This window comes from Mustela lutreola, chromosome 1 (genome assembly GCF_030435805.1).
Source record: "Mustela lutreola isolate mMusLut2 chromosome 1, mMusLut2.pri, whole genome shotgun sequence".
Lineage (NCBI taxonomy): Eukaryota > Metazoa > Chordata > Mammalia > Carnivora > Mustelidae > Mustela > Mustela lutreola.
The window spans coordinates 195,836,781-195,849,725 of NC_081290.1; the positions used below are offsets into that span (position 1 = coordinate 195,836,781).

Sequence of the window (12,945 nt, forward strand, 5' to 3'; positions counted from 1 at the left end):
CTCACGACCCCAATATCATAACCTGGGCCAAAATCAAGAGTAGACACTTAACTGACTGAGCCACCCAGGCGCCCTAATTATTAAGTTATTATTATCTCAGATGAATGATTGAATGAATGCATGAATAAGTGAGGTACTATTCCTACCTGCAAGGCCCTTCCGGTCTGGTAGGCAGAGAGACACGTTCAAATGGTTCTGTGGCAGAAGACACGGACTGTGAGAGCTTTGAAACGGGAGCAGTGGCTGTGGCTCTGGGACGGCCTGGAGAGTGGACCCTGGAAGTACCTGCATGTATGGGGCAGATTTTCCCCTTGACATTGATAAAAAGGCCCATGTGACTAAGTAATTTTAAATTCGCTTCTGGGGTGCCTGGGTGGCTCAGGTCATGATCTCAGGGTCCTTGGGCTTTCTGCTCAACCTGCCTCTCTGCCTACTTATGATCTCTCTGTCAAATAAATAAATAAATAAAATCTTTTAAAAATAAAATAAAATAAATTCGCTTCTGACCAGTCTCCTTGCTTCATGACATGATAGTATCATCATCAGTCTCCAGGAAAGGAAACCAAGATGGAGCGAGATTAAGGAACTTGCCAAGGCCAAGAAGCTAGTGAGAAAGGCGCGTTTAGAGTCTTTTTCTTTCTTGTGTCAATTATTTTTCCTTATTAAGTTTCTTTTCACGAATTTACAAAAGTGGTGGTGCTCACAGCAACCAGAAGCCAGGCAGAGATGTGCTACAAATGGTGTCCCTTCTTCCCTCCGTTCCCGGTGCCCCCGCAGCACCCGTGTGAACACGCCCGCCACCCCTTCAAGGCTGCCTCCACGCTCACACAAACAGAGCAAAGGGATCACCTCACTCACTCTGGAGTCTTCTCTGTTCTTACAAAAATGGAACCACTCCACACACATCCTCTGCTACTTACTTTTCTCATTTTGAACATTATGGCCATCTTGCATGGCAAAAGATGTTAGCTCTAACGCATTCTTTCAATGGCTTCCTTTATGTATAGTATACTTGTCCCACAACTTATGCAACAAACCCGCTGTTGGTAGACATCTAGGATGTTTTTTACTTTTTCCCACGATAGATGCTGCCACATTATCCTTGGGCCCTGCTACTTTTCCCATAGAATACATTCCCAAAGTGTAGCTGCTTGGCCAGAGTCTATGTGTATCTTTAATGGTAATAAACACTGTATACTATTTTTCCAAAAGGTAGTAGCAACCCAATGTCCTGCATTTAAGCACTGCGCTTTCTAGGCCTGACTGACTGTCCCCATCCTGCTTTTCCTCAGAGCCTAGTCCCTCAGGTTCATCCCAGCCTCCTTCCACCTGACCCAGGACTCTCCAGGAAGGCAGGAGAGCCACCTCTTCCTTCTCTGACCTGTGGCCGTAGGTGACCCTGGGTAATGCTCTGTCCTCTCCCTTGGCCAGGGAGGACTAGAGGTCAAGAAACCAGGATTATTGTTCTAACTCTGTTGCAAACCAGCTGTTTGACTTGGGGCAAGTCACTTTACTCTTCTGTGCGTTGGTTTCTTCATTCATAAATTGAAGGAGGTTGGGCTGGAGGCCCTGTAAAGCCCTCCGCCTCTCCAGAGGACCTCTGTAGTTTGAGACACCCACAGAGCTGGCTCCCAGTTGGAGCACTGGGGTCTGTCTGCTCTCTGGGGTGGCAGGGAGTGGGTGGGTGCTGAAGACAGGACAGAAGAGCCTTTCTGCTGCTAACTTCTCTCAGACGGCCACCCTGTGGCCCTAACTGCTGGTTCTTGGTGGGTAGGCTGGGGATTCTGGAGTCAGACTGAGACAGACTTGGGCTCGAACCCAGCACGTCTATAATCCAGCGGCATCAACTTGGGCTGCTTGCCTCGCCTCCCTGCACCTTGACTTCTGAATCTGTTAAACGAAGAAGATGAAATGGCCACAATATTCTAGAACAGTGCTGTCTAATACAACTTTCTGTGATGATGGAGACGTCCTCTCGCTGAACCTTCCAGTACAACAGCCACTAGATACATGTCGAGCACTTGAAATGTGGCTGGTGAGGCTAATGCCTGCATTTTAAATTTTCTGTAATTTTAATTAATGAGGATTTGAATTAAAAAAGCTACGCATGGCCAGCTGCTACCTTGCTAGACTGTGCAGCTACAGAGGACGAACATGAGGCAGAGGGATTCAATGTGTAGGAAGCACTTAGCTAGTGCAGGGTCTGGCACATAGTAAGCACTCAATAAATGTTTGCTATTATTAGGTATTATGCATCTTGCTTTCCGGCCCGCCACACCTCGTGGCTTTCAATGACACCCCATACTGGCTGTCCCAGAGTCACCTGGGGGAAGGAGGGAGAGGGGGAAGGTGTTGCTGCGGTGGTACCTGTCAGTAATGAGCCTTGCACTAAATGTTTCTGGTCTGCTCCTTTCCCTGGAGGGTCATGTGAGCCAGAGTGGTATGTGGCCTGCTTTGCAAGTGATTAACATGGTGTAAGCAATCTGCATAGAGAGAAAAAAACCCTCCGTTGGTATTCCATTATTCTATTAGAGTTTCAGAGCTGGGATTAAGTGGACATGATTTCTTCCTATGGGCCATTAATTTTGTTTTATTGCTGGTCTGATGGCCATTACCCTTTTTTGCCAATGCATTCCCCCATTAGGTTTGTACAATTAACAAAATATGTGCTGTTAGGGCTTTGATAGGAACAGTGGGATGGAAATAAAGGGAGGGGGGTATAGCCGCCCCTGAGTTGGGGTGGGGCGAGGCTGGGCCCGGGGGTGGGGCCTCAGGAATAAAGCGGGGTGGGGCTTCTTCAGCACCTGCCCTGTAGCCACTGGCATTCCAGGGAAACTGCCCTAAGACCTTTGCTGGCTCTCCCCAGGCTGGGCGTGGAGCTGCCCAGGTGAGAGGGAAGGACACGAGGCAGGCCTGCCTGGGGCTACTGGTATTTTCCTGAATCCCATCCTCCACCCTCCAGCTGGCACAGCACAGCCGAGAACATAATGAGCCACCCACCCTCGTGCTGTCACCTTGAACCCGAAACTCTTCAGTAGGCAGAGTAAGTCAGCCTCCGGGTGTGTGCCCCGTGATGGGAGAGACTTCCAGGGTGACACTCGCCTTCTCTCGGGGTACACAGGAGGGCCCGTGCGTGATTAAAAGGGGTGACTGATCCTCGGCTTCATCTGGTGATTGCCACGTGGACAGACAGGATTGGCATTGTGAGGTCGTCCAGTCTTTGGGGAAAACTTAGAAATATGGATTGTTCAAATGTGAAATCTCCCACTTTTTAGATGTTGGCAGAATTTATAAAAATGCCATGGGGTGTCTGGGTGGCTCAGTCGGTGAAGTGTCTGCTTTCAGCTCAGGTTGAGGTCCCAGGATCCTGCGATCGAGCCCTGCGTAGGGCTGCTTGCTCAGCGGGGGGCCTGCTTCTTTATCTCTCTCTCTGCCTGCCACTCTGCCTGCTAGTGTTCTCTCTCTTTGTCAAATAAATAAATAAAATCTTAAAAAAAAAAAAAAGAATTTATAAAAATACCGGACAGGCAAGAGTCAACACAGGGTGGCCAGTTGGCAACCTCTGTCAGAGAGCGAAGACTCATTGTAGGTTTTTAAGGAGGAGTGGCCATGTTCAAATTTGAGTTCCAGAAAGATCCTCTGCTGAGAAGGTGGAAGGTGGGCAAAAATGGGGTAAAGCTAGAGGCCAAGAGACTGATTAGGGCCCGGGAAGAGAGAGAAAGCCTGAGGCAAAACACTGACAATGCCAAGCAAAGAAGAACAGTGATGATCCCGACAGAGAATCAGCAGGTCCTGGTGGGTCTTGGTGTAGTCCCACCTCAGAGGCTGGCCGCAGGGCCAGGAGGTTGCCCTGTGAGCGGGTCCTCCATTCCCTGAGGGTTTGCCTCTGCAGAGGGCCCTGCCGCCCTGGGAGCCCATGCCTCACTTCCATATGATGTAGACAGATCACGAGGGCCTCCGGTTTCTTCTGGAGTTCTCTAGTTCCTTAGGAAAGTCTAGGATGAGCCCACCAAAATAGCAGGGTTTTATACGCATACCTGTACTTCCAGGCACAGCCCCAAGATTAGAGGCTCGGACCCGGGCAGGGCCTGGGGACCGTGACTCAGGGACCTTTTCCAGTTCCTCTGTAACTGGCCGGCCAGGACTGTGTGGCGCCTGTGGGGGCTGAAAACAGGTATGGAATTGAGCCTCTGCTTTTTCCCAGGCTTTGGGAATGGCCAGGTGGGATGCATCTCAGAGTAAAGAATTTAATGCCGGGCCATTTTATCAGTATTCAATTACCCAGGTACTGTGTACTTTAGAGACTGGTGGCCAGGGCTCACCGCACTCTGACTGCCAACCTCATTCAACAAATGTAAGCAGCCGCAAGCTGTGGTCAGGTGATGAGGGGAGCACAGGGGAACAGAAAGGAGACTTGACAATGTGGTGGGACACCCAGGACACACCGTCTGGATGGGCGTGGGGTCCTTCCGGGGTTTCCTCCTGGAACGGTCTGTTCATGTTTTGTCTTTCTCGGAAGTTTTGCTCATATGCCCATGGAGGGGTTTTCAGAGAAGAAGAGCATTCAGAGAGACTCTTGGTGTCCAAGAATGGCTTTTCATAATTTGTCGTCATCCCAAAGGTCTGGCTAGGGCAAGGGCAGAAATGCTTTCATGGGCAGTGGGATGAATGCAGAAGTCCTCAACCTTCTTGCTTTGCCTCTTTCTCCCTTTCCATTCAGCTGCTGCCAGCCATTAAATCTTAACGCTTAAAAAAAAAGTAGCCCTCATTTATTATTACTATTAATATGTTCCAAGCATTGTACAAAATGCTCTAGATGCATCGGCTCTTTTAAATATGCTACTATTACCCCCCTTCTAAAGTTGAGAAAATTGAGGTTTGTATAGATGAAGGTTTGGTAAGGGATGGCCCCAGGTTTGAACCCAGCACTCCCTCTGGCTCCCACATCTTGACTCTTAACCAGGGTGAGATACTGAGCTCCTTAGAATGAGACTTAGCGCCCTCCCTGGCAGGTTAGTCTGGGCAGCCTCTGAGGTGTGTAGATGTCAGACAGAAGTTTGGTTTAAGGATTATCTGGTAGTCTAACCCTATCATTTTGCCTATGGGGAAACTGAGGCATGGAGGGATTTGAAGTTCCTTGTCCAAGATTGCACATCAATGATGGAGTAAGGAGGGGCATGAACCCCTGTCTTGACACCTCTCTGTTAGGGGCGCTCTCTTCGTTAAACTCATCCTCACAAGCCCCAGGCTTCTCTCTTTCCATCCTCCCGACTTACCTAGGGATGCCTCCTGGTGCTGCTCAGCTTTCCCGGAGCACGTGCTACCTCCTATGGGAAGCTTTGTCCTGCCCCTCTCTCTACATTGTTCCCAGACAAACACGAGCTTTCAACAACTCCTCCCTCATTCATCATTTCACCAGTTTCCTCATATTAATAAACGTGAGTGGTCCATTTTATTTATAGTTTTTTTTTTGTTTTCAGACCTGAGTTTCAGTTCTGGTTCCATGATGGCGTGGCTGCTTGTGTGCAGGTTTTTGGCATGACAGCTTGCCTGCCAGGCCCCCCTGCTGGCTTTGGAAGGCCCTAACATACATGGCACACAGGTGGTTCCCCAGCCTGCGTCCACGGGTCAGCGCCAAGTTACGCAGACTTCTCCACGGGTGCATGGTCATGAGTGAAAAAAAAGGCCAGTGTGGAGAGGTTGCATGTTCACGTGTGTGTGTGTGTGTGTCAGTCTCCTGATGTTTTTTTAACATTTCAAAGATGGGCGAAGCCACGTCTGGGAAATCACACTGTGGGGCAGCTTCTCACCCAGTACAGTCTCCCTGCAGTGCTGGGGAGCTCACTACCTTCCTAGGAAGCCTACCCGTTTTTGCATGGTTCCCATTGCTAGACTTCTCCCTTACATTGAAATGAAGGTTGACTTCCTCTAACATTTAGCAATTAGACCTGATCCTACTGTCTAGAGTCACACAGCCCCTCTTTCATACAGTTGCTTCAAATATTTGGAGGACCACCATGTGGGAGAAGGACAGGCAATCTTAAAGAGGGACAAACATAAGCAGGAGTCTTATTCCTTCTCTCATGTCTTCTACTGCACAGCCTCCTCGTAATGAAAATAACACCCAACAAAATAGCATTAAAGAGCTAGCGTTCAGGGAGTGGTGATTTTGTGTGAGCCACGGTTCTAAGTGCTTTGCAGCTTACAGAATCATTCAATCCTCACTCAAACCTTAGAGCTGGAACCCTTATTAGCCCGATTTTGCAGAGGGAAAACTGAGGCAGAGAGACATTAAGCAACCTCTCCTTGGTCGTGCCACTAGTAAGTAGTGGAGTCGGGACAGAAAACTGGGCAGTCTGATTCCAGAGCTTGGACTTTTAGCTACTGGTCGGTCATCTTTGTTCACCTCTCCTCTTCTCTGTCAAAGTTATTAAGATATAATGCTGAACTGCGTCTTAAACCAATATGGATTGATAAGTCTGAAGTGAGGGGACTGTTTATCCCTCAGTTGGACACTATGTGGCTATTAATACAACCTAAGATCACAGGTAACGTGTTTGCAGCAACACACTCTGGGCTCATTCCAAACTTATATTAAATTCTAATCACCTGAACCATTTCTTTCTTTCTTTCTTTCTTTCTTTCTTTTTCTTTTTTAAACCAGGTTACCCTATTCTGTGTTTTTGCAATTGATTTTTGAATATAAGAGTGGGATTTGGTGTATATATTCTTGTCAAACCTTTTTCTACAATTCTGTAAAAAATAAAAATGGATTTTCATGTGGACATGGGATATAGTAATTTGGTGGTTTAGAGTGATGATAGGATTGTGGGCTGTATTTCTTTATTTTCAGAATTATTTCTTTTATGGCTGTCATGATCTTATTGTGCAAAAACTGGTAGAGGAAAAAAATGGACTTTTTCATTTTGGCCCATTCTTGCAGCTTGTTGAAAGCTTTATAACACTCTTGAATCCATCTCTCCAGGAGCGGCTGTCCTTCCCAGTTTCGCAGCATATGCAAAAGGCAAGTCTGCCATATCTTCTTCTAAGTTGCTGGCGGCTCAAGAGTCAATCCCAGAGAGCAGGGATAAAGTGCTACTGCGTGCAATTCAGTCTAGACACTTCTTACATTGAGTTCACGTATGCTCAGTAGCAGTGTGTCTGTTGTTTACAAGACTCTAAGTTGGAGCCCATGGCCGACCATTGCCAACCCATGTCTGGTTCTGAGCTGCTGGTTATGGATTCTGTTGGGAAGGAACAGGGTCTACCAATGAACATTTCAACAGACAATACTGAAAACCCAATACATCCTGGGCCCTCTGCTAGGTTCTGGGGCTTCACCGCTGCATGAGATGTGGTCCTGTCTTTAAGGAATTGCAGTCCAGGGTTCTGCACTTACCTCAGAGGAACTTCCTTGAACCATTAACCTCAGTCATGCAGATGTTAGTAGACAGCCCCAGAGGAAGGGCCTCAGCCTGGTGGACGTCATCATGAACAAAAGGGACATTTTCTTTCCATGAGCACATCACACTATACCACATGCCTGAATTATCTATCTGAAACTCCTCTTCTTCCAAGAAGCCTCTCTGTCTTAATTAAAAGGAAGATCTTTTTTTAAAAAGATTTTATTTATTTATTGGAGAAAGAGAATGAGAGTAAGCATGAGCAGGAGAGGGCCAGAAGGAGAAGCAGACTCCCCACTGAGCAGGGAACCCAATGTGGGGCTTGATCCTGGGACTTCAGGATTATGACCTGAGCTGAAGGCTGTTGCTTAACCAACTGAGCCACCTAGGCACCCTAAAAAGAAGATTCCAAAGGGTTGGGGCAGGTGAGGGGGCTCCTCTTCTCCGTGTCATTTCCTTGTTGAAAAACTAAATGGCTCTACCAGCTTCTGGCCCAAGCCTGACTTCTCAGAGTCCTGATATTCTGGCCCCAACTGGCTTACTCAGTGTTGGTTCCTCCTTGGTCCCTCTCAGGCAGACCAGCATCTGCATTGCCTAGGGCATTCCATGCTGCCCCCTCCCCCTCATCCTTGCTTGGATTGCTCCCTTTCTTGGAATGCCCTCTTGCTCCCGTCTACCAGCCAAACCTTGCCTGTCTGGTCTCCAAAGCCCCACTCGTGTTCTCCCTCCTCCTGAATACTTCCTTGAGTGCCTCAGCTCTCGCCAACTTCCTTTCTCTGTGGAGAGAGTATTATAGTCCCTACCACACAGTTCAGCACTGCTGTGCATATGGTCTCATCTCTGATGCTGTTCTATGTAGGTCATCTTATTCCCCAGTGACAGCGTGGCAGCACTTCTATACCAGGACCCACCCTTGGGTGTTATTCCTGCTGCACCCAGCCAGTGTAGACCATGGAGCAGACACATGATAAGCTTGTGCTGGGTTTTTCTTTTTCTTTTTTAAGATTTTATTTATTTGAGAGAGAGAGAGATCAAGAGAGAGCACAAGCAGGGTGAAGGACAGAGGGAGAAGCAGACTCCCTGCTGAGCAGGGAACCCGATGTGGACTCGATCCCAGGACTTCGGGATCATGACCTGAGCCAAAGGCAGACAGAGACTTAATTGAGCCACCCAGAGGTGCCCGTGCTGGGTTTTTCTTGTTGTTGTTATTACTTTCTTCCAGAAACAGAATTAAAAGCAGTCACATTCTTTATCTTTCCAGTCTTACCCTCATTATGCTTCTCCAGGCGACTTCTTTCCCTTTTATCCCAGTTTGGACACCTCACCTTTCCTTGAACATTCTCTCCTCCATTGGGACCTTCCTTAATCCTGCGGTAAACAACAGTCTTGGCTTTGTGTTTTGCCAGTGTTGTGCAGCCTTCCCCGTATAGGTTGTAAGCTTTCATGGGGGCTGCACAGCTCTGTCCCCCTGCATGGGGTCCTCCATCAGACCGGAGGCATCAGTAAATGATTATTGCTTTGGTCAGCTCAGGGCTCTCAGCAGCCATGAGCCTGTTTTTCTCCGGGATTCCTATAGGGAAGGGGATGAAACTCACAGGAAATTGAGGCACCAAGCAGGTAAGGAGGGAGCGATCCTCTCTCTCCGTCCTGGTTAGCTGTCCTAACCAATAGTTGTCCTGCACCCGGAGTCCCTTCATCAGGAAACGTTCCCACTCGGCACTGTGGGAATAGAGTCCTGGCTTTGCTCCCGCAGCAGACCCACTCTGAGGCTTCCCTCTGCCCCACCTCGGCTCTCACTTCCAGCAGAATCATACACATCTATAAAAACCTTTTCTTTCATTGGCAGGTGAAGTCCGGAGGAGGATTCTGAGGCTTCCTGTCCTCCATGCCGCTCACCAGAAAAGGAACTGTGAACTGTAAGTAACTGTGCTCAGTGTTTCCATGCTGACTCAATGAGGTTACGGGTTAAGGACCAGCCCTGAACCTGATCTTTAACAGCCATGCATTGTGCAAGAGCGATACCCAACAATGGGTCAGAACGTAAAATACGGTGGACTTCTAATTAGATTAGGTCTGAATGTGACAAAGAAGCCCTGTAATATGACATCCTACTTAATTAGACTTTAGTGATTGTGCATTAAGGTGGACTTGATGTGTCATGTGTTTCATGAGTGTCGGAGAGGGAAGCTCTTGGGTTTGCAAGGCCAACCCAGCCACTGTCATCTGTGGGCTGAGCCGGGGAGGCAGTGAGCAGAGGAAGTGGGCTGGTTCAGAGCCCGCATTTGTTGTTACACCTTGGTTTATTTCCAGGGGGTTGTGGGGGAGGGGAAGGGAGACCCTGCTGGTGGCGTCCTTTACATCGGCACAGTTATGGCCCCACCGTCGGCGTTATGTGTCATTTTGGCCCCCACTCGGTGAAAGCCCACCCACCTGGAGGAACCCAGCCCAAGTCTGGGCTCCTCAACGAACCCTTCCTTGGTAACTCCAGCTAGAAGTGCTCTCTCTTCCTCTCCCCGAGCTTTGCCGCACTCACACGCCAAGTGCCCCTCTGGCCCGCACCTTCCCACATGCCCCCCAGTGAGGCTGTGAGCTCCTGGAGGACAGTCTGGGATTCCCATGTCTTTCTGTCCCCACGGCACCCTCCACCTGGTCTCTGCTCTGCAAATGTCCGCCGGAAGGTTGGGTTGCCCTGGGCTACGGAGCTTCCCACCCTGCTTCTGGGGTTCCCGGAGGCTGGGCTGCCGCCACGCCTCTGAGAGGACGTTGGCTTCCAACCAGTCCGGGGAATTATAAATGATTAACCGTTATCAGTGCACATCTTCACCTCTGTGTAAAAATAGATTGACTGTAATGAGTATTTGAATAAATCATAAGAATGGCCGCCATGCGATCGTCTAACATCCTGCCAATGGCTGCCCGGTGAGTGAGCAGGGCGCCGGCCCTCCCGCCTAATGGCCTGCGATTCAGTGCTGGTCGCCTCTGTGATTGACGGGCTGCGGCTCCCAGGGCACCTCCTCCGCAGTCCAGGATCTGGAGGGGTTGGAGCCCTGGGGGCCCTGGGGAGGTGGTGAGTGGGGAAGGGTGCCTCCCTCCGTCCTGATCCTGTTCCCGGAAAGCCTACCTAGGAGATGCGGCTGGGAGGCTGGGGGAGCCTCAGTGGAAAGGCCTTTGTGAGAATCATGTCTCCTCGCTCGGGAGGTTAAAGGGACCTCATAAGTCAAGTCAAGTAGGAGAGAAGCAAGCTGAGCGTGAACCTTAATGAGAGTGGAGAGTGTGAGGGAATAGGTCTGCACATTCCCTCCCTGCCTCCGAGGGCACCCGTTCCTGGCTCTGGGCCACACACACCCAGGGCGAGCTCCCTCACAGGGACGCGCTCTTGGACCCACACTGAGGAGCAAGGACAAGCAGGCTTCTCTGGGCGCTGGGATTCTGAGGTGGCAAGAGTCAAATGCTCTTTCAAGGGAGTGTTTGCCAAGGCTGCCTCAGGCTTGAGCGTCCTGTGTTTTGGAGAGGGAGGAAGAGGAGAGGGGGCAGGCTCAGGGGGCCTGGGACCAGATGAGGAAGGCATAGCCTGAAGTCTCGGAGTGAACACCAGGGAAGGCTGGACTTGAGAAGGAAACCAAAAACATTCAATTTAATCCCAGAGGTGTTCCAGTCACTTCCGCTGTGTAACAAGCCACCCCAAAACTCAGCATCTTCACAACGTTTATTATGCGCATGTTCTGTGAATCAGGAATTCAAATAGGGCACTTTAGGGACGCCCTGTCCCTGTTCCCCTGGGACTGAGACCTCAGGTGAGGCAAGTGAAAACCTGGGTGCTGGAATCATCTGAAGGCTCATTCACTTATAACTTGGGGGGCTGGTACGAGCTGTTGGCTGAGATCTTAGCTGAGGCTGCCAGGCAGGCCCATGTGACCACTCCCTATGGCTCAGGTTTCTTTGAAAAATGGTGGCTGGACACCAAGGGGGAGCACCCCACCCAAAAGCGAACAAGAGCCAGGTGGGAGCCGTATTGCCAAGGTCAAGTAGCATCTTTTCCACCATGTTCTCTTGACTGGGGCAGTTACAAAGGCCTACCTCCCAAGCTGGGGGAGGTTTGTGTCAAAGATCAGTAATTAAGAGGCAACTGGGGCTGTGTTGGGGACTGGGGAAGTCTGGGCAGCCCTTCCTATCTGACCCCACGTCCTCTCCTCTCCTTCCTGCCCTTCGGCCACATGCTAGAACCTGCAACATTAAGGGACCAGGCCCCCTTTCCTTTGTCATTTTCCTGACCCGGATGCACCTGAATTTGGAAGAAAATCTGAGTGCCTGAATGCCTTGTGACTTAAGAGGATAGAAACAAAACTCAAGCAACAAAAGAGTGGAGACAGAACCAATTCGTGTTCCTGAGGGGCTGAGATCGGAGAATGGCTAACGCTGGAAAGGGAGGGAGCAGGGAGGAGAAGGGTAAATGGGCTTGGTTGATATAAAGGTGTGGGGGGTTGGAAACTTGGGCCCGGAAATGAATGTTTAATTTGAACACATGAAGCAACAGATGAAAACATAAAGCTCATTTGTATTTTCAAGGCTCCAACTTGGTGGGGGAGGGGGGTAGTTAGGGTTTGAAATCTAAGAGCAAGAGTTTGGGTTCCGACTTAGCACCTTCGTGATCCGGGCCCATCTGCTCGGTCTGCAGATCGCTCATGTCCGGAATACACATGGGACCGTACACCTTTCCCAGGACCGCTGTGGGGACCGCCGGGAAGGTAGCCTGTGAGAGCACTGTAGCCATTCTTGGCACACAATAGCTCCTCCAAATGGTTCAGTCATTCCTCCACCCAAGAAATAAATAAGAAGCGGAGTTGGAAAAGATTGTTTCTCTCCTTTACTCCTGACAAGGGATGGTCAAGAATCTTTCCTTTAACTGTACCCTCCATAAAAGTTCACTCATAAACTATTGATATTTTAATAATACACATTAGCATCTTGCCCTTTGACAAATGAATATTGAATGAGCAATAAAGAGGCAAAAGAGTAACCAGGTGCAGGGCTGGCAGAGGGGGAGCTGGGATCTTGCCTTGTTGTCCCAGAGAATGCCCCTTTCCAGGCACCATGTGACTCATCTCTCTCTCCCCAGTGACCGCTAGGAAACAGCTTTTAAAAAGCGCTCAGACTCCAGCCCAGCCCAGTCTGAGCAGGATTTCTCCTACTGTTTCTTACCCTTGGCCAGAAGGGACTTGGGAGAAGAGAGGAAAAGTCACAGAAGAGCTATGAAAGGCATGGATGTTTTGCCCCATGTGCAAAACACCTTAGATCTCCCCTCTTCCTCTGCTAAGGGTGCAGACTTCTTCCTGATAACATGTCCTCCCGCTGCATGAAATGAAGGCCTGTGCCCACCAGAAACCAGTCAAATGAGCTTAAGATGTGTAGCTGGGGTGCAGGAGTGGGAGAGCAACTGGCCCCAGGGGGGGTCCCAAGCAGACCAGGTCTGGCCACTCGCTGCTGACGAAATCCACAGGCAGAGACAGGAGCGGTGGGGAAACAAGAAAGGGATTTATTTCAG

General features: G+C 49.6%; 1 protein-coding gene across 5 annotated transcripts in view; it reads left to right on the top strand.

Annotated features, from left to right (window-relative positions):
* Positions 1 to 12,945, top strand: part of PKNOX2 (PBX/knotted 1 homeobox 2) — a 250,170-nt gene that overhangs the window by 58,948 nt on the left and 178,277 nt on the right. For all 5 annotated transcript variants that reach the window (XM_059183944.1, XM_059183972.1, XM_059183979.1 and 2 more), the window contains one exon: positions 9,250 to 9,319. The gene's annotated coding sequence lies outside the window, so the exon portion shown is untranslated. The remainder of the gene's footprint in view (positions 1 to 9,249; positions 9,320 to 12,945) is intronic.